Source organism: Topomyia yanbarensis, chromosome 3 (genome assembly GCF_030247195.1).
Source record: "Topomyia yanbarensis strain Yona2022 chromosome 3, ASM3024719v1, whole genome shotgun sequence".
Classification (NCBI taxonomy): domain Eukaryota; kingdom Metazoa; phylum Arthropoda; class Insecta; order Diptera; family Culicidae; genus Topomyia; species Topomyia yanbarensis.
Window position 1 is genome coordinate 352719835 of NC_080672.1, and position 19215 is coordinate 352739049.

At 37.7% G+C, this 19215-nt stretch overlaps 1 long non-coding RNA gene across 1 annotated transcript in view; it reads left to right on the forward strand.

The window, feature by feature from the left end:
• The window catches only part of LOC131691012 (uncharacterized), a 73260-nt gene that overhangs the window by 32536 nt on the left and 21509 nt on the right, over nucleotides 1–19215 (forward strand). The window lies entirely within an intron of this gene.

A 19215-nucleotide genomic window follows, 5' to 3' on the forward strand; every position in this document is an offset into this window, starting at 1 on the left:
TTCTGCGCGCTCCACACGTGAAGACAGGGTCTGTCTGCTCCACTACTGGAGCCGGAGAGGAGTGTTCGGAGCCCTGTTCGGTTACCAGTTTGGCCGAATAAACTGCGACTCTGTGTGGCTTGTGGTACTAACTAAGTGAGCCTAATTGCAGTTTGCCAAAAGTGGGTTTGTGGTTGGTTGTTTCCTCCGTTGTTCTAACCGGAAATGACGAGTTTGAGACGAGTTAATCGCGAGGACCCTATTTGTAACGCGATTGGAGCGGGAAAAAAGTGCCGACGGCATTGTTGGGTTTGTGGAATTTGTGTCGTTAGGTTGATTGTTCATGTGTGGCGATGTGATTGTTTTTCTGGAGATCTATCCATGAAAATTGGGCACATTTCGAAATATTTATATTTTAGCATTTCATCTTTTATTAAAAGTGACTTTTGTGTCCAATAGGAATAATGACAGTGAACGAGAATTTCAAAACTTGTTAAGTGCAAGTGCGTTTTCCTGTTCAAAAAATAATTTTTCTGTGAAATTTACAATTGTACTATTAACTAAATTTAATTTTTCTCCACTAAGCATAAAATCGTTTAAAACCACATTGGCGCGTGAAGGGCAGAAAACCTATAACTAAATTAGTTATGCAATTTGCGTTTCGATTTCGTCTCATCAGTATCCGACACAAACTTAGTGCCAGGACTATGCTGGTGCCTGATTGACGCTAGCTCCAAAAAACGAAAACACTATTTGTGTTTCTGAGCAAACCCCTGGTGATATCCTTTGAGCAAACCATTTTGAACCATTCTAGTTGGACTCCGATTTTTCTCCAATCAGATATTTAGAAAATCATATAAAAAGTGCTTTCAGTTGTGACGCCACAAAGGAAAGTTAGACATTAAAACAGCATGTCCACACTAAGTTTTAATTACTTAGAACAGTCATATTTTGCTACGGTTTGGAAAAGGACACCGTTAGGTATTTCGCCCAGAAACACAATTTTGTTTTCGTGCTCCAAGCGAAATTAAACGTGTCTTAACGTCTGCAGTTCAGTCAAAGAAATTCTCGGTTCGTTTTTGGAAAATTTCTGAAGTCAGAGAACTCGGACTTGTTCAGTAATTTGTAGATAAATGACCAGTAAAAGAAAGCTTTTTTATCAGTTTTGTCTGCTAGTTATAACAGGAAATTTTAACGGGTGGAAGAAGATTTAAATTTTAACCGAAATTGATTGGTTTATTCAGCAGTTGAGATTCGGTCCTAATATTACAGCACATTCCGCAAATATGATTTGAAGTGCAGAAACGTTGATAAAAAACGTTTTCACATTTGAGGCGCACTCATTTTCATTTGAAGAAATCTTGTACATCAAGAATTTGACATGAGTTCCGTGCTAGATTCCAAATATGAATTTTCTTCCAGGTTTCTATTAGCCTAAAGCACTACCAGAAATTTTAGAACAAACTAGGTTGAATTTCATAAAAAAGTTGAATTCTCAGCTCGGAAACAATTCTCACTGAGTTGTTACCGCTTTTCAGCCAAATTTATGTATGTGATGACGAAATTCGAAATCTGTGACGTTCTTGTGGTTTTGCATTTCGTGAATCTTTGCAGAATCTATACCAAATAACCTGAATAAATTTCTGAGGTGTCTTTCAATCTTAACCAAGAAGAAGTACCGCCTATAACACCGAAACATTATAACTTGGTATTACGGACGCACTATTATTAATAAAATTTCACTATCGCAGTATTGTTTGGAATGAAAATAATTTCACCGAAAAAACGTTTGCAAGACAAAGAATTTACACAGTACTAACTTATCGTCCATTTTTTATTCAGAAAAGTGGCTTTTGCTGGTTTGCTGTACTAGTCTTGTAATGTTGTGTATTTTTGATGCTCTTCAGCATGTCGTTCGATATTCACTGAACAAGCAGTTGGGTAATGTTTGTCTATCGCAAAAAAAAACAAACGTGAATTTCAATAGAAAGCGATGCAAAACTCAGTTGCTCAGTGAAATTTCTGACAGCGCCTCAAAAAATATCCGCAATCCGGATTCTGAATTGCTTACACATTTTTAATTTTGAAAAATTCTCTCATAGCGGATCTCCTTACGAGCACGTTATTTTTAAACCTAAAATATAAATTTCTTCTGACCTTTAAACCAAAAAAAACTGCATTCAAACTGACACATGGTTCACTACTTGCTGGTGATGCGATTCCTTATTGGTCATTGGCTTTACCTTACAGCATGTCGACTGCAACAGAAGCCTTGTTCGGCTTTCTCTCGAACGTGTTGTATTCTTCTTTGATATAAATTTCTTTCAAACCTATTTCAATTTTTCACATCACTTGACACTGCTGCAACGACACTGTTAATTATTTTCGATCGTCACTTTGCGGCCACGTTCACTGTGATGTCTTTGTTAGAAAATATAATTAAAAAATCTTTTTGGCAGCATTTCGAAATCTGTTCTGCTAGCATGTCGTCAATTTATTGACAGTCGCTCAAAAATAGAAAAAAAAAATCCACAATTTTCAATCCCATACAATTCTTTGTTTTAACCCATTATAACCCAGCTGTGTTAAAACATTTGGTAATTTATAAAATACTTCGTGAGCCCTCATATTATGGCGAATTAAGTATGTGAAAAACAAATATCCACTTTGGAACGTTATGTTGCGAAAAAACTAACGTATGAATTTTCATACGCTGGGCTGATAGGGTATCAAAAAATCATTACATAGGAAATTCGGGTAAAATCTTTATATTCAGTATAAAATCGAATAATATCTTCAACCTTGCGAGATCATTCATTTAGCAGCTTTTTTGAATGATTTTAACACTTTTCTCCTCTCTCGTGCCGTTTCGTCTCATGGTTGTTTCGTTGCATCAAATCATCTTTCCCTTAAACTTTGTAATTATTTTAAGAAAAAGAACATTTTCTTACGAGAATTTACATAAAAAATATTCTGGCTGGAACCAGGTATGATTTGCTACATATTAAGCATTTGTTAGCCTTGAATGCACTGATTCAACGTTAAAATCAGCGAGAAAGTTCTGAATCCCCTCCTGGTCCTAAAGATGAAATAATTTTGCTTTGGGAAAAAAGATATCGATTCAGCCTAGCGTATGATATTTCATACCTTGAACTACCAGCAGAATTTTCGCAATTGTTTCACCAATTTCTTCCATTTTTTCGCAATAAGCCACATCTTTCGCACCTCTCATGGTCATTCATTCATAATCCGAAACAAGAATTAGTGATGTATAAGATAAAATTAATAATATGTATTGTTCATATTTTGGTTTGAATTTTGTCCAACTTTGACACTCGAAAACACAATGGAATTTTATTAAAAAAGATTATTGAGCACACACATTATAAACTATAGGGTATTAATTAACGTTCTCAGAAGACCAGAAGGTTGAAAACGCCTTTATCGTATAGCAAGTATGATTCTGAAATGTGTTGTTTTTGCGCATGAAATTTCATACGCTAGGACATAAGGGGTAAAACATTTCTCTACTAGTGGATGTCTTTACGAGCACGTTATCTTTAAATTTCAATTATTTTTTTGATTTTTTAAACCTAAATAAAACTATAAATATTGCTTTCAAACTGACACGTAGCTAACTACTTACTGGAGATGCGATTCCTTGCTGCTCGTTGGTTTTGATTACCTAGTGATTAGTATTTCGGCAGCATGAGACGTATATGAAGATGGATTTCTACCTTGTTCAGCTCTCTCTCGAACGTGTTCGACGCATCTTTCATATAAATTTCTTTCAAATCTATTTCAATTTTTCACATCACTTGGAACTGCTGCAACGATACTGTTAATTATTTCGTCGTTCACCGTCTCATTGCGGTCATGTTCACGCTGATGTCCCTGTTAGAAAATTTAGTTAAAAAAGTTTTAGCGGTGTTTTGAAAACTATTCTGCTAAAATATCGTCGTATAACAATAGAACAACGTGTGTAACTAAGTGAAGATTCGTTTTTCTGGAAAACAGTTTCCTAGCTCATTGAATTTAATACAAAGCAATGAAAAACTCAGCAAATATTTGGTAAAATTACAGTAAGTTGCTCAAAAATAGCGTAAATCCGCTATTTTCAATTTCATCTAATTCATTAATTTTTAAAAATTCTCTCTTAGCAAGTGTCCTTACAAGCACATAATTTTTACACCTGAAATTCTGATTTTTAATCCTAAAAAACCTAAATTAGAATAGCTTTCAAACTGACACGCGGTTTGCATTGCGTATATACTAACATGTTCGTTTGTCCTGATTTAACCAGGAAATGCGATATTCAAACTAAGGTAGATCTGATGGGGCAATCTAAATGGTGGGCTTTACACGTTCAATATATTGACTGATTGTTGAAATTCCTATTTGATTGCACATCGTCAATCCTATTTCATTCATAACGATATCAATAATATGACTCTTAGAATGTAATGAAATGTAATGAAACTGACGATAAAAATTCATACCAGAGAATTTTATAACATGCATACTGCTGATCTCCAGGGCCGTAACTTGATCTTCTAGCACCCTTGGGGTAGTCTGGTTTGCTCCCCTTCGACATTTGTCTAGAATAGTAGCGTTGCCAGTGAATACGAATATGGAATATGAAGTTAAGTATCTGCAAGACAAAACTAACCGGAAAGTAATGGAAATTCTAATGTACCTGAAAGACATCAGCTTTCAGCGCTATTTACACCTATCCGATCAGTTTCAGTTCCAGTTCAGTACCGTGCACGGGCACCAATGATCTTTTAAAGATTTCATACGCGAGCATACACGCTTCGGCACGGCACAGTGCCGGACAAATGTGAATGCTTGAGTTTGATGTGTACGAAAGAATATTGGTGTTCGTACACGGTACTAATCTGTCACTGAATCGGATCGGAAAGGTGTTAATTTGGCTTTAACCTTTAGTCCCTCGCGCTAGTGTACTGAGTGCACGCTGCGCTAAAAATCTAGCGTGTTAAAGAATAAAGATATACGAGTACAACAAAAATTGGTATCACGACTGATACAAATTGGATGAGTAATCCTTTCATTAACCTATTACAATGTTCAATCGTGAATTAGTGGGACTGACATATTTACGTTACATGCAGGTTACGTGAAATTTTAAATTTAGGTTCACTGCGGATTTGTCTGTAATATCATTTAAAGTAAAAAGTTCGAGGGTGATGGATGGAGCATTTTTTGAGAGACTTAGTGAAAACAGTTGACGCTAGGTATTTGGGGGCGACGGACGGGGATTGTAGGAGTAGATCGGTTTATTGAGCTGACGATCCATTAGGGAATTAAAGCCCCTTCAAAATACAACCATGCGAAAAATTTCTTTAAATGGTCGGTTGTAAATTTGTAAAAGATCCGAAGAGGGCTATTCCCAAAAGATTCTACTGAAGTTTGTGTGTGTTTAACTGTCACTATTTTCATGTAAATTCTAGCCGCATATCTTGAACTATTCTCACGGTCACGTCATTCATTCCAGCCGCAAAGCTTGAACTACACTCACAGTCACGTCACTTAGCGACTAGAATGAAATTTTCTTCTGATCACTAGGTGACCTGACTGTGAGAATAGAGCCACTGATAATTCACAAAAATAGATAGTGTGACATTTCATTGGAGTAATAATAGTTTCAAGGACCTGCTCTAGAACTGAAGTTGTTGCAATTAGTCTGATTGGATTCCGATGGAGCAGTACTGCCAGGAACATTTACGTTGACGACGAAAAATGAATTTGTCATATATCTTCGTTATGTTGCAATATTTTTGAAAATCGATAAAACTTATCAATTTAGACTGTCTTTGGTTACATTTTCCACGCAATTGGACTATTGTAAATATTCTAGGAGAATTGTATTGAGCATTGGAAGGTAAAAATTGAGCAGCTTTTTGCACTGCGAGGGAAGCACCTATCTTTATGAAAAAAGACTTTTCGTGTTTTTTGACGCCTCCGTTTTCAAGGAAAAATAGTTTTGAAACCCTACATGCACGATAAAAAAGTTGGGCATGAAAGGGTTAATACTACATGTCTTAAAATCTCATAAAGAGTAAAAATCTAGTGTCACATCGAAAAAGTTGTTAGAAAATCGCTTTTATGGGACATGGAAAATTTTAGAGTTGTGTTGAGACTCGGCTTTGGGAAGACATCTTTTAATTTCCTTTCTAATGCCAACACAGTGGCGGCGAACGGCTGATCTAGAGCTGGTACTGACATTAGGATGCGAGAAACCTGCTTGCAGCATATCCAATGAAGACAGAGAAAAAACAAGCAATCGACGTAGATTCGCTCTGATTTCACTCTGATAGGATCCCTTTGTTTTGCAGTAAGCATTCTAATTCCAGTACCAACTCGGCATTTTATCGCCACTCGGTTAACACACTTAAACACACAACACAGAAATGTATGAAAAGTTGGATCTTGTATCCTCTCGTAATTTCTTTTAATGTTGCCTCTCTGGTACTTTTAATTTCGAAATTGATATTTTCTTAAGAACAATAAAAATTATTGACTCTAGTTCTCGACGTTTCATGCATTTTTAGGACATAAAAAAATTAAAAATTGCATTTCCAAACTAAAAATTTTCAATGTCTCAGAAAGGCTTTTTGTCGAAATTACAATACATTTCGACTTTTCATGCCATTATAAGACAATTTTTTCGATTTAGTTCAAATTTTGCATACGGGCTTTTTCAATGTGTATTTCAAGGCCAGTATATTCAGGAGACAACTTTTCAGGGGTTGTTATCAGGTTGGTGAATTATTGTGTATCAAAAACTTCTATTTTGATTACAATGCTTGATTAATTTAAAAGATTTAATTTCAATATAATAGTAGGCGATGGTTGCCTTTGCTAAGAGCGGAACACTTACTTTTACCAATGTTTTTTCTGTGTATGATCTATTTCTGACGAAGGTTTTTGCATATCCTCAGAGGAAAATCGATTCCATCCAATCATACATCAAGTGAAGATAGCTGACCACATTTTTTTTCTATATTATCCTCTGACTTGTCCTTCATTATATTATGCATCCCATAGTTCTTATAAAAACCCCAGCTAATGGTAAGACAGATATCGAACAGGATTCTTCATCAAAGACTTCGACTTCCTATTTAAAATTATACACATTGAACTCGGTTGGACCAAATCTGATCTCTTTTCGGATCGAGGATAATCCGCTAAATATTTTAAAGATTTCGAAAGAACTGACGAAGAAGTTTCATCCGTGACAGATAACTTGTGAATATGCCCAGATAAGATCATAATTGTGATATTCTGGCTACAGCAAGCAAATTACGTTACTGGTGACAAGCCGTTTATGAAGAACTATCGCGACTACATGTCCGCTCACAAGGTCGAGATCGACGGTGTTGTCACCGATTCGAGTTTGTCGTGCTTGGAACTACTGAAGCATAGGGTTGGTTGTTTTAAGAACCCCTTGCTCTAGTGATCAATGATTTTGAATAACAATCGCACTGATGGTCGGGGCAAAATGGTGTGTCGTTTTAAACTAGTGTCGGCTAACCTTTGGTAGGTGAGTCCACATTACAAGGCCTCACGTACAAACAGCATTCGAGGAATCTAAAACGTTCCCTTAAAAACGCGCCTAGTACTGTTTTTCAAATATACTAAAAAGAAGTGGCGTAGTTCTTTATTATGCAAGTCGTTATACTCTCTGCTCCCAATAGCTGTGGGAAAATGAGATTCCTTGTTAAACCTTATTTGATTGTGGAACTCCTCTCGATTATCTCTAATTGGTGTTTTGCTAAAATACGTTTTCAGTGATAACGATTAGCTTAGCATAGCTTTGCTTAGCTTAGGAGAGAACGATTGGCTTGACATAGCTTAGCTTAGCTTGGGTGAAACGACCTGCTATATTTATATTTAGTCATTAACGCATTGCTCCAGACATCGATGACCAACTACAACTGAAAGCTGGCGATTTCATTCGGATAAAGAATACGAAATAATTTTGAGTGGCCTAAAATATGTCACCAGTGTGGGTCTGGGTTCAATCTCAGCCGATGTTAAGATTTTCTCAGGTGAAAAATCTCTCTAGTTACGTCTTCCTTCGGACGGAAAGTAAAGCCGTTGGTCTATGTGTTAGTCGATATTTAGGATCCAGATGTTGTAATCTCCTCTCTTACGTCAATGCGGACAGAGGCCGAAGGCAAATGAATAAAAATAATTAAAATGGCAATTGGTTTTCGTATTAAAATATAAGTTAATTCCCGTTGCACATTGGAGTCATCTGTTGGCGTGAAGCTCAACTAATTTCGCCGCATTTTTTCCATCATAAAAGCGTAACTACCCAATCAATGCATTTTCCGGCTTCCAGATTGATCTTAAACAAATCTAGATCTACAATGATTTCGAAAACGAACAACCGACAGATTACGGCTCGAATCTAAGTAGGTTCCGGCTGCTTGTTAGCACCACCTGCTAGGAAATAGCTGAAAACTCGATTAAATTCCATATTAGTGTATTGCTCATGTTATTCGTGTGGTCGTTTCACAGGATAACTTGAATCATATGAGACTTGTTTTAAAAACTGTACGATGAGATGATTCCCTCTAACAAAATTATCGAAAAAAAAACGCAAATCGCTTCCAAACATGGTTAACATCTATTAACACCATGTCAATATGTCATTTAGTGGTGTTTTTTACGAAACACAAATTTAAACTGAAATTTACATTACTTCCTTGCATTTTTTCGATTAGATCAACAATCACTTATGTATCCATGAAATCAAACCACTAGAAACCGTTGTCATTTTGATAAAGTAAACCACAAACAGTTTGAACTATTTTGCTGGAAAAGTTACGTAAAAGTCCTTAGAATACTTGCAGGCAATTTGGTTTTCTTTTGGGACGTAACAGTAATATGCATGAACTTGCCTAAAGGTATGCAATCCATACAACTTTTCGAACGTCATTTCTTTCGATCCAATTATTTTGCTGATCAAAGTTTCTGTAAAAAAAAGGCGCGAGTGCCGGAGGATTAAAATTTTCAGTGCGCTCTGGGTTTACATAAGTGGTGATGCGGTAGAATTGAAAATTTGAACATTTAACAACTAATGATTTTTGGTATATCATTTTCAAGGCACTAAAAAGCAATAAACAATTTTGATTATTTAAAAATTCTACGGTGACCATAAGCCAATCGCCATATGTTCGAGTAGCAATCAGAAAGAATGCTACTGACGAACGTTTTGCTTTGACTTGCACAATGTAGCTGTACCTCTTCAATTTTGAGAACTAAGTGCGCTGCTTAACACCTTTTCCACGAAATTACTTCTGCTCAATTAAAAAAAATATTTCTTTCCATATCTCTTTCGGATTTTTTTTTTAAATCTCACTTAATGCAATACATTTTTTCGCAATCACTTAATACAGATGCGAACCGATTTGTAATATACTTACTGGAATAAGGAATACTTAAGAATTGATGTACTGAAAGAAAAAAATAGTTATGAAATCATATAATTTGCTCTTAACTTTTGATATTCTTAATAAAAAGATACTCCAAATTTCAACTATTCAGGGAAGATAAAATTTCGATTTTGAGGTAGGGTAATGAGTATACCTTCGCCTAGCTCGGACTTGCACACTGTAGCTGTACTTCAATTTTGAGAACTGATTGCACTTCACATCACTTATTTCACGAAATCACTTCTGTTCTGTTAAAAATAAATATTTCTTTCCATATCTATTTCAATTTTTTTGAAATCTCACTTGATGTACTACAACATTTGTTTCACAATCACTTAACAGTAACGAACCTATTTGTAATACACTTACTGGAAAAATGAATACTTATGAATTGATGGCCTGGAAGAAAAAAATAATCATAGTCATTTAAATTACACTGAACTTTTGATGTTCTAAATATAAAGCTACTCAAAATTTCAGAAAAGATAAAATTAGGATTTACAGGAAGAGTAATGAGTCTATTTGCTCGGACTTGCACACTATATTTGAGAATTAATTGCGCTTCACTTCGCTTTCCACGAATTCACTTCTGTTCAGTTTAAAAAAATATTTCTTTCCAATTCTATTTCAATTTTTTTGAAATCTCACTTGATGCACTACAACACCGATTTGTGATGCACTTACTGCAATGAAGAATACTATACAATTGATGTCCTGGAAGAAAAAAATTAACATAAAATTATTTAATTTACACTGATCTTTTGATATACTGAATACAGAAATACTCAAAATTTTAATTATTCACAAATAAGCAAATGTGGATTTCCAGGTAGGTTACTGAGTCTATTTTCGCCTGGCTCAGACTAGCACACTGTAGCCGTACCTCTTCAATTTCACTTCACATCATTGTTTTCCACGAAATAGCTTCTGCTCAGTTTAAAAAAATATTTCTTTTCAAATCTATTTAAAAAAATTTTGAAGCCTCACTACATTTTTTCACAATCATTTAACACAGATGCGAACCGATTTTTAATGCTCTTAAAGTAGTGATGACTATTTAACAATTGATGTCTTGAAAGAAAAAAAAATAATCATAAAATCATATAATTTACACTGAACTATTGATATTCTAAAAACAAAAATACTCACAATTTTAATTAATTAGAAAAGACCAACTTTGGATTTCCAGGTAGGGTAATAAGTCTATTTTCGCCTTGATCGGACTTGCACACTATATCTGTAACACATCAATTTTCAGTACTGATTGCACTTCCCATCTCTTATTCACGCAACCACTTCGATGCAGTTTAAGAAATATTTCTTTCCAAATCTATTTCAATTTTTTTGAAATCTCACTTGATGCAGAACATTTTTTTCACAATCACTTAACACAGCTACGAACCGATTTATAATGCACTTACTGTAATGATGAATACTTAACAATTGATGTCCTGGAAGAAAAAAATAATCATAAAATCATATAATTTACACTAAACTTTTGATATTCTAAATACAAAAATAGTTTAAATTTCAATCATTCATAGAGGAGCAAATTTTGATTTCCAGGTAGGGTACTGAGTCTATTTTCATCTTAATTCAATTATCGTCCTACACATTCAAAACCGATGATTTGAGCTGCGTCTGCCATATTCGTTCAACACATTGCCTCAAATAGTAGTATGAAAATTTGAGCATTGGATTCGCTGCGCCCAAACACGAGTATTGCACCCTTTTCAGCACATATTCGTTATTCTTTCCCTGAAAAAGAAGTAAAGATATTGATACTAATTAATACGCATTCCATCGATTGTAGACCTTGTAATTTACGAAATAGTGAAGCACCCTTCCTAATACTAACAAAATTGACTCATTGCCTTAATTCTGGAAAAAGGACCCAATAAAGTTCGAAATAAACACGATTTGAAATATTGAAGTAAAACATTTTAGAGATCTAAATTTTTTATTATTCATCATTCATTCAACTCATATAAACAAATTAACACTTGAGAATTGTATTTGAAAAATGCTGATGCTCTAGAACCTAATAATCAATCTAATCAATCAAAGCCGGAGTGTGGAATAACAGCCCAGATAGACGAGCTAAGTATAAGAAGTGATTTCGTACCATTGTCGGTATCGGGAATCGAAATATCAAAATATGTCAAATTACCACAAACTCACCAACACTCATAGGGAGATCTCCGAATCGTTGCCTATCGATGTCGGCGAAAACGCATTTTAATTATACTGCAGAAGAGCTGTAAATTAAGAACAAAACAGTGATGTGGCAAACGGTGGGATTTTTATTATTCCCACTATTCTACTTGGTTTCCCTGCGTTAGTGTAACAGGTCTCAGATCAAATAAAGATAAAAATCACCAACGACAACGCTTCTCCAAATGCTCCGTAATATCCAAGTTTTGAACCTAACCCCGATTCAACGATCATAAAGTGATCAATCATAGTACCACACTTTTGATCATGTGCCCTAGGTCGACCATAATGAAAACCCTTAGCGGCTATTATCCCCTAGCTGGCGAGTCGGACCTAATGACTTTAGACCGCAAGCCGCCCTGTGCCTATGCAGTTAGCGATAGTACTCTCTATGCGTGCCAATTAACCAACCGGAGAGCTATTAATCATCCATCATATCTCATTCGCATACCCTTGCTTCCCCCGGTGACTGCCCGAGCGGCCTCACCGCATTTCGGTTATTGACGGAAAGCCATCAGCGGTGTTATCTGGGCGTAAGCGCGAACAGGAAACTATGATCCGTTCACCGGGTGAGATTGTCTCCCGACTACTCTGTCACCGGTGAGCAGGAGAAGGAGGAACGTACGGGACGCAACGAAAAACAAACTTCTTTAATTAAGTTTCGAAGTCGCTCGAACTCGCTCGCTTACTTGGAGATGATCTTCGCGGCGGCGATAGCGCGATAGTGCGGCCGAAGAGGCTAAACGAGACGATCGTTTGGGCGTTCAAATCGCTGGGAGTGCCCCGTCCCAAACTCCCTGCGAATCGCGCGCAGAGGAGGTTTGATGATGGTCGCTCGCATCTCCTTCCGCCGCTTCGGTTGCTTCTATATGGTTGTCGCGGGTTTTTTTTATTATAATTTAACGATAATATTAAGCGAAGGATTGGCTGATGGAGGGGGCGCTGAGCGCGCCCGCGATAAAAAACAACTTATAAATTCAACATCAGCACAATTTATATGTTAATTTGCAATAATATTAATGCACGCTCGATGTGCAGTTTTGTAGTTCCAACCGCCGAGAGTTGCTACGCCCCTCCCTGGCACATACTTGAATCGGAGGAGGCGAATTAGCGCCCATATGTGCATAACATAACGATTCATTTGACGTGGCTGGCTGATTCGACTCGGGGCGGATTGGCCGTGAAAAAAAACACCTTAACGCCAGTGTTAATAATTAACCATTAATAGTTAACTTTATAAAGTGAAAATTTTAGTTTTATTTTTTTACAAGTGTTCGGCAAAGTTCACTGCCTCTACGGACTATCGATAAGAAGACCATAACTCGTTGAACCCCGCTTCGTACAGTCACTCAAATTCAAGGACAAATTGAAGCCCCGAACCGCTTCGAACGTGAAGGTGATCTTAAGTTCTCGGCGTTGGCGCGGTTCGCTCGCGGGAGGGGAAGATCGAACGGGAAAGGATTGCGGGACATTCTAAACATAAAACCACACGAGAAGAACCGAGACTAAGCGTTGGTCGATCGGTTCGTGAACCTCAGCGGAAGGCACGCTGAAAGAATGATGATGAAAAAAGCACCTCGTCGAAACATAACCTCACCGCATCGCGCACCGTACGACGTGGAACCTCTCGAAAGAGTTTGGGTTCTTGGACCGAAAAGAAGCCGGGTAAAAAGATTCAGCCTCAAAAATAAAGAGTACGCTAAGAAGTGGATGAAAAAAAATGTAATAAAATCCACTTGGCTCCCTCTTGCTTGGAGTATTTATTTTTTGTGTGTTTTCTCGTTCGCTCGCTCTCTCGCGCGCCCAACATCGTCCGCCGCTCCCCGCTGCGGTTGAAAACGGCTTAAATTTCTTCCTCTTCTTCTCGGGGGTAACTCCAGGGTAGAAGCAGGCTTTTAAAAGTTGCCTCTTCTTGATATTATTTCTACTGCAGCTGCCCCCGCCAAGATCCAAAAACTCTTCACGAGTCGTTTCGATTTCCTTTTCTCGAGCTCCGATAGGGACTGGGAACGATCTCCCAAAGCGTAGAGAGGCTGAAGTAGTTCTCACTTCCACACGATGGACGGTAATGACAAATCGTTTGTTAAAGCAATCCACGCCATGAACTGTCTGCGAATCGATACTGTCTGGCATATGTTCGATTCGAGATGAGAATTAACCCTCCCCCGTTCCGTTTCACTCGTCTCAAACAGTCGCCGAACGACTGCACAAAACAAACGGACAAGATAGCCGAAGTACAGAGGCCTAGACTAGTTCGGTAATGCACTACTGTCCGAATTAAGCTTAATTAAAATTAAATTAAATAATAATAGACAACTGCGCTCTGGCAGCGTCTAGAGTGGCGAAACTCCTCGCCACTTCCAAACTGAACCGCAGCACCGAGTGATTGAGTTTAATATCAACAACAACCACCACCATCACCGCAACTGGAAACCCTCCTCCCCTTGTCCGGTTTGTGTTTGAAACATATGTTCCCGTCGAACAAGAAGGCACCAATTTATTTGTACAGCAATCAATTTCATTGATATTGCCCAGCATACATTGATCGACGTTAGGCGTTATCTGGTTCGACGTTCGGCCTATCTGTCTGTCCGCCACGATGCTAACTAGTAAATTATTATGTTACAGACAAAATATTGCTGTTGATAAAAATCAGAATACTTTGCCTACGGGCCGGGGTCTTTCTGATGAGTGGTGGCCTTAACGACGACCGGTTTCTAGCCAATCTATCCAAACCTAATCATCCCGGAGTCGAGCAAACAACCAATGGCGATGCTATAATCGTGCTGCTTCTTCCACTTGCGCTGGTGAACGCTCGCCGATTCGAACATGAAATCTACACCCTGCCAGCTTATCCCATGCTTCAACTTGGTCCCTCTCTCTCTCTACCCCCAGCTGCAGCAGATAATAAAATTAAATAGGAAAATAATTTAATGACTTTTCGTTCCTCTCCGCCGATCTTTTGGCTCCGTGGTGCCCTTTGCCCTTACCTCGTCCGGCGGAGATCACTACGGCTACGATGGCAACCGTCGGATGATGCATTGTTTCCACGCGAATAGTCATGTTCGGCGGTGCCGTAGCTTGCAATGTAGAGCAAATTGCACTTGTTGGTTTGCTGGTGATGCGATTCCTTGCTGCTCGTTGGTTTTGATTACCTTACAGCATTTCGACGGCATCAGTTGTTTCTGTATGTAAAGTTGGCTTTCAGCCTTGTTCGGCTTTCACTCGAACGTGTTGTACGCTTCTTTGACATAAATTTCTTTCAAATCTGTTTCAATTTTTCGCATCACTTGGCACTGCTGTAACGACACTGCTAATTATGTCCGATCGTCTCTTTGCGGGGCGGGCATGTTCACGCTGATGTCCCTGTTAGAAAATATAATTACACAAACACGGTTTTTGGCAGTGTTTCAAAATCTGATCAACTAGCATATCGTTTTATGAGGTGATCTTAGGTATATAGGTAAGTGGAATTCCCCGACGAATTCCACCGAGTAACAGTGACAGACAACCACGGATGTTCCTGAAACTCAAGCAGAGTTGAACTGAACGTCCCGCTGTCTAACAAACAACGTGTCTATCAAACAAATGAAAAACGAAGAAGCAACCGTCGCTTATTTTTCACTACCTATTCAGGATTGGCGAAATAAGAGAACTAGCAAAAAAAGTTAAATAAATTAATTAGATAGGCATTTTTCACCTTCCCATCGGAGCCGGTTTCGACAGTCAGCTCTTTGCTTCTTTTCCACCTGACAACTGTAGCTGAGGCCTGTTTTATGCAAATTAGCAACAATCCTTCACACTTTCATCGGCGTTGGCGCGCTGCCTGCTTGGGGATCTTCGAAAAGGGTCAACGCGCCTTCTCCCGCCATAAAACGCATTGAAAATTAATGATTTATGTCTTCTTTCCCCGTGGATCCCTCTCTCCCCCAACAAACCCTACACTCTGTTGTTCTTTACCCCATCCAAGCCATTCTCTCTCTCTCTCTCTCTCTCTCTCTCTCGGTCGGGTTGACAGTTTAATAGAAAGAAAATATTTTTATTATTCATATTTTGTCATTCCCGACATTCGTGCGCCAGCTTCGTTCCTTTTTCTGACACGGCCAGCTTTGAAGGAAGCGCGAGTCGCGCTGCTTCTTTCCGGAGAATCAATTTTTGTCGCTTTTGACAGCCACGTCCCACGGGGACGGCCCGTGCATAGCAAGTAGCCCCATCCACAGAAGTGCTAATTTGAAACGGCTGAACAGTACCAGCACCACCAGCAGCAGCAGCAGTACTGTCCAAAGTGTCCCGCGTGAATTGAATACCGATAGTATGATAAACGGGCCGTCGAACGAAACTGCCGATTTAGCGCACACTTTAGGCTTCTCTTTAGTCGACTAACTATGGCGGGATGTACTGTCAAAAGCAAGCAAGTTTCACGCTTGAGCAAGAATATTTCTAACGCAATAACGCTCTCCTGCTGCCGCCCTAGAGAAGTTGGACGGAAAGAGACAGGCGTGCGCTTTCGTGCGATCACACACACCGTAAGACCTGTTCCGAGAGCGACGAGCGGTTCAAAATTTGAAAGGTAAATATTTTCCTTTCCCGGCCCGCGCTTGCATCAACCGATCGCGTACATAACGACCAACGCGCGGTTTAGAACGAGCCCCAGCACTCAAAAACTCAAAGAGTCATGCTGTCACTTACGCTTCTCCCGGCCCGGCTTGGCCGTGTCTGTGTCTCTCGCCCATCTCTCGAGACGTAAATTAATAAACAAATAAAGGCTTCGATGTTTATTTGCTCGAAGTTTTTTTGCTGCTTCTTTTCCTTCCCGAGCCAGGCCCGATATTTACCCTCTCGGGTCGACACTACTAGGCGCGCGAGAGAGAGAGTGTGTAGTCGTATGCTTGTGCGCTTTCTCGTGGTGTTTTTTTGCCTGATTGTTGCTGCGGTTTAGGCGCATCTGCGGTTGTAGTTTTAGAATTTGAAAAAAAAAAGAAAAGCGACGCAATGTCTCGATCCGTTCCGTGCTAGACTGGTGGTCTTGCGAGTGGCACGTGGGATGCGGTTGTGGTTTGGAAACAATTGACCTTGTTCGACGGATTCCAACTGTTTGACATAAGTTTCGAGCGGTTCACTAATTTTTTTTAATACTGAGTCTACGATGTTAGAGGTTGGAAACTTTTTTCTTTCACTGAACCTATTAATCGTACGGCGATTTTGCTTGCTTCATTCTAAAAGCAATCTAGTAGGTGTTAGGAAAGTTTTATATCGCCAACTAAACATCCGTAATGAAATTTCTCTACTTTAGAAACACTTCACTATTGAAAATTGTAGTTTCTTTCAAATTTATTTCAATTTATCACTTTTACTAGATTTCAATTTATCACTTTTACTAGCTTTTACACTGGAGATAGATCAATGAAAATTAGTCGTATCCATCCACTGTAATGTTGCTATCTTTTTCAGAGAAAATATTGAGTTTTTGTTTCTTTCAAATTTATTTCAATTTTTCACTGTCACTGCACTTTGCACTTGGGAAATATTGAGTTTTTGGTTCTTTCAAATTTATTTCAATTTTTCACTGTCACTGCACTTTGCACTTAAAATATGTCCATAAAAATCATGAATAACCGGGCTTCGTCAGAGTACTGCTGAAAATGGTTGGTTTCTTCAAATTTACTTCATTTTATCACCACATTTTACACTTAGAACAGTAAATAGAAATCAGTGATATCCAAGTACTGTAATGTTGATGTCTTTGTTAGAGAATGGCCGGAACTTGTCGATTCTTTCAAATTTATTTCAATTCATCACTATCACTACACTGCACTTAAAATAAACCATTGGAAATCAGTCATATCCAGTTACTGTAATGTTGATGTCTTTGTTAGGGAACTTCTGATTTGTCCTTTCTTTTAAATTCAGTTCAAGATATCACAATCACTGCACTTTGCACTTAAAATAAATGGTAATCAGTCTTATTCGGCTACTGTTATGTTGACGTCTTCGTTAGAGAATAACTGAAAAATTTTAAATTAATATTGGAAAATTAATTTCAATTTGTTACTGTCACCACACTTTGCACTTAAAACAGGTCCATGGATACCAGTCACATCCAGTTACTGTAATTTTGATTTCTTTGCTAGAAATTACCGGTTCGTCCAAATTTATTTCTCACTATCACTACACTTTGCACTTGAAATAGACCAATGGAAATCGGTCGTATCCGACTACTGTAATATTGATGTGTTTGTAAGAGAACTACTTGAAATTATTGGTTCCTTCAAACTTATTTCAATTTATTACTGTCACTATACTTTGCACTTGAAATAGGTCCGTGGAAATCATTCGCACCTGGTCTTTGCTAGAGCACCACTGAAAATTTCGTGTTTCATTATTTTTTTCATTTGATAACTACACTTTACGCTTAGTTCAATAAAAATCAGTCGTATCTGGCTACCGCTTCCAAATTTATTTCACTCAATTTCACACCAAAAAGGGTAACAGAAAACAACTTAAATCCGGTTACTGCAAAACTGATGTCTTTGCTAGAGAACTGGTGAAAATTATTGCTTGCTTAAAATTCATTTCATTTTGTTACTGTCATTACTCATTACACTTAAAATAGGTGCATGGAAATCATTCGTTTCCGGCCTTTGCGAGAGAACTTCTAAAAATTGTCAGCTTCCATTTTTTTTTCGTTTTATCACTACACTTTACACTTAGAACAGTTAAATCAGAATGAGTCGTATCCGGATACTTTGGTGTAGTTATTTGCTTATGAATGGCTGGAACTTGTATTCTTTCAAATTAATTTCAATTTACCACTATCACTCAATTTCACACTAAAAAAAATAAAAGAAAATTTATTCGGCTACTGGAATGTAGATGTATTTGTTAGGGCACTACTGGAAATTGGTTCTTTCAAATTTATTTCAATTTATTACTGTCACTACACTTCGCACTTAAAATAGGTCAATGGAAATCACTCGTAATCGACCTTTGTTAGAGCTGCTGCAAATTGCGGTTGTTTCATTTTTTTTCTTTTCACCACCACACTTTACACTTAGAATAATTGAAAAGAAATCAGTTGTATCCGGCTATTATAATGTTGATGTCTTTGCTAGAGAACTGGTGGAAATTACTGGTTCTTTCAAATTTATTTCAATTTATCACTATCACTACACTTAGTACTTAAAAATGGTAAATGAACATTAGTCGTATCCGCTTACTGTAACGTTGATGTCTTTGTTAGAGAACTACTGGAAATTATTACTTCTTTCAAATTATTTCAATTTGTTACTGTAACTACACTTTGAACTACTTAAAATGGTCAGTTTTCATTTTTTTATTTTATCACTTCGCCTTACACTTAAAACAGTTGAAGAAAAATCAGTCATATCCGGCTACTGATGTTGATGTCTTTGTTTGTGAATGGCTGTAACTTGTCGATTCTTTCAAATTTCTTTCAATTTAACACTAAATTTTACACTAAACAGATAAACTCTTATGTCCGGCTACTGTAACTTTGACGTCTTAGCTAGAACACAACTGTAATTTGTCGATTATTCCA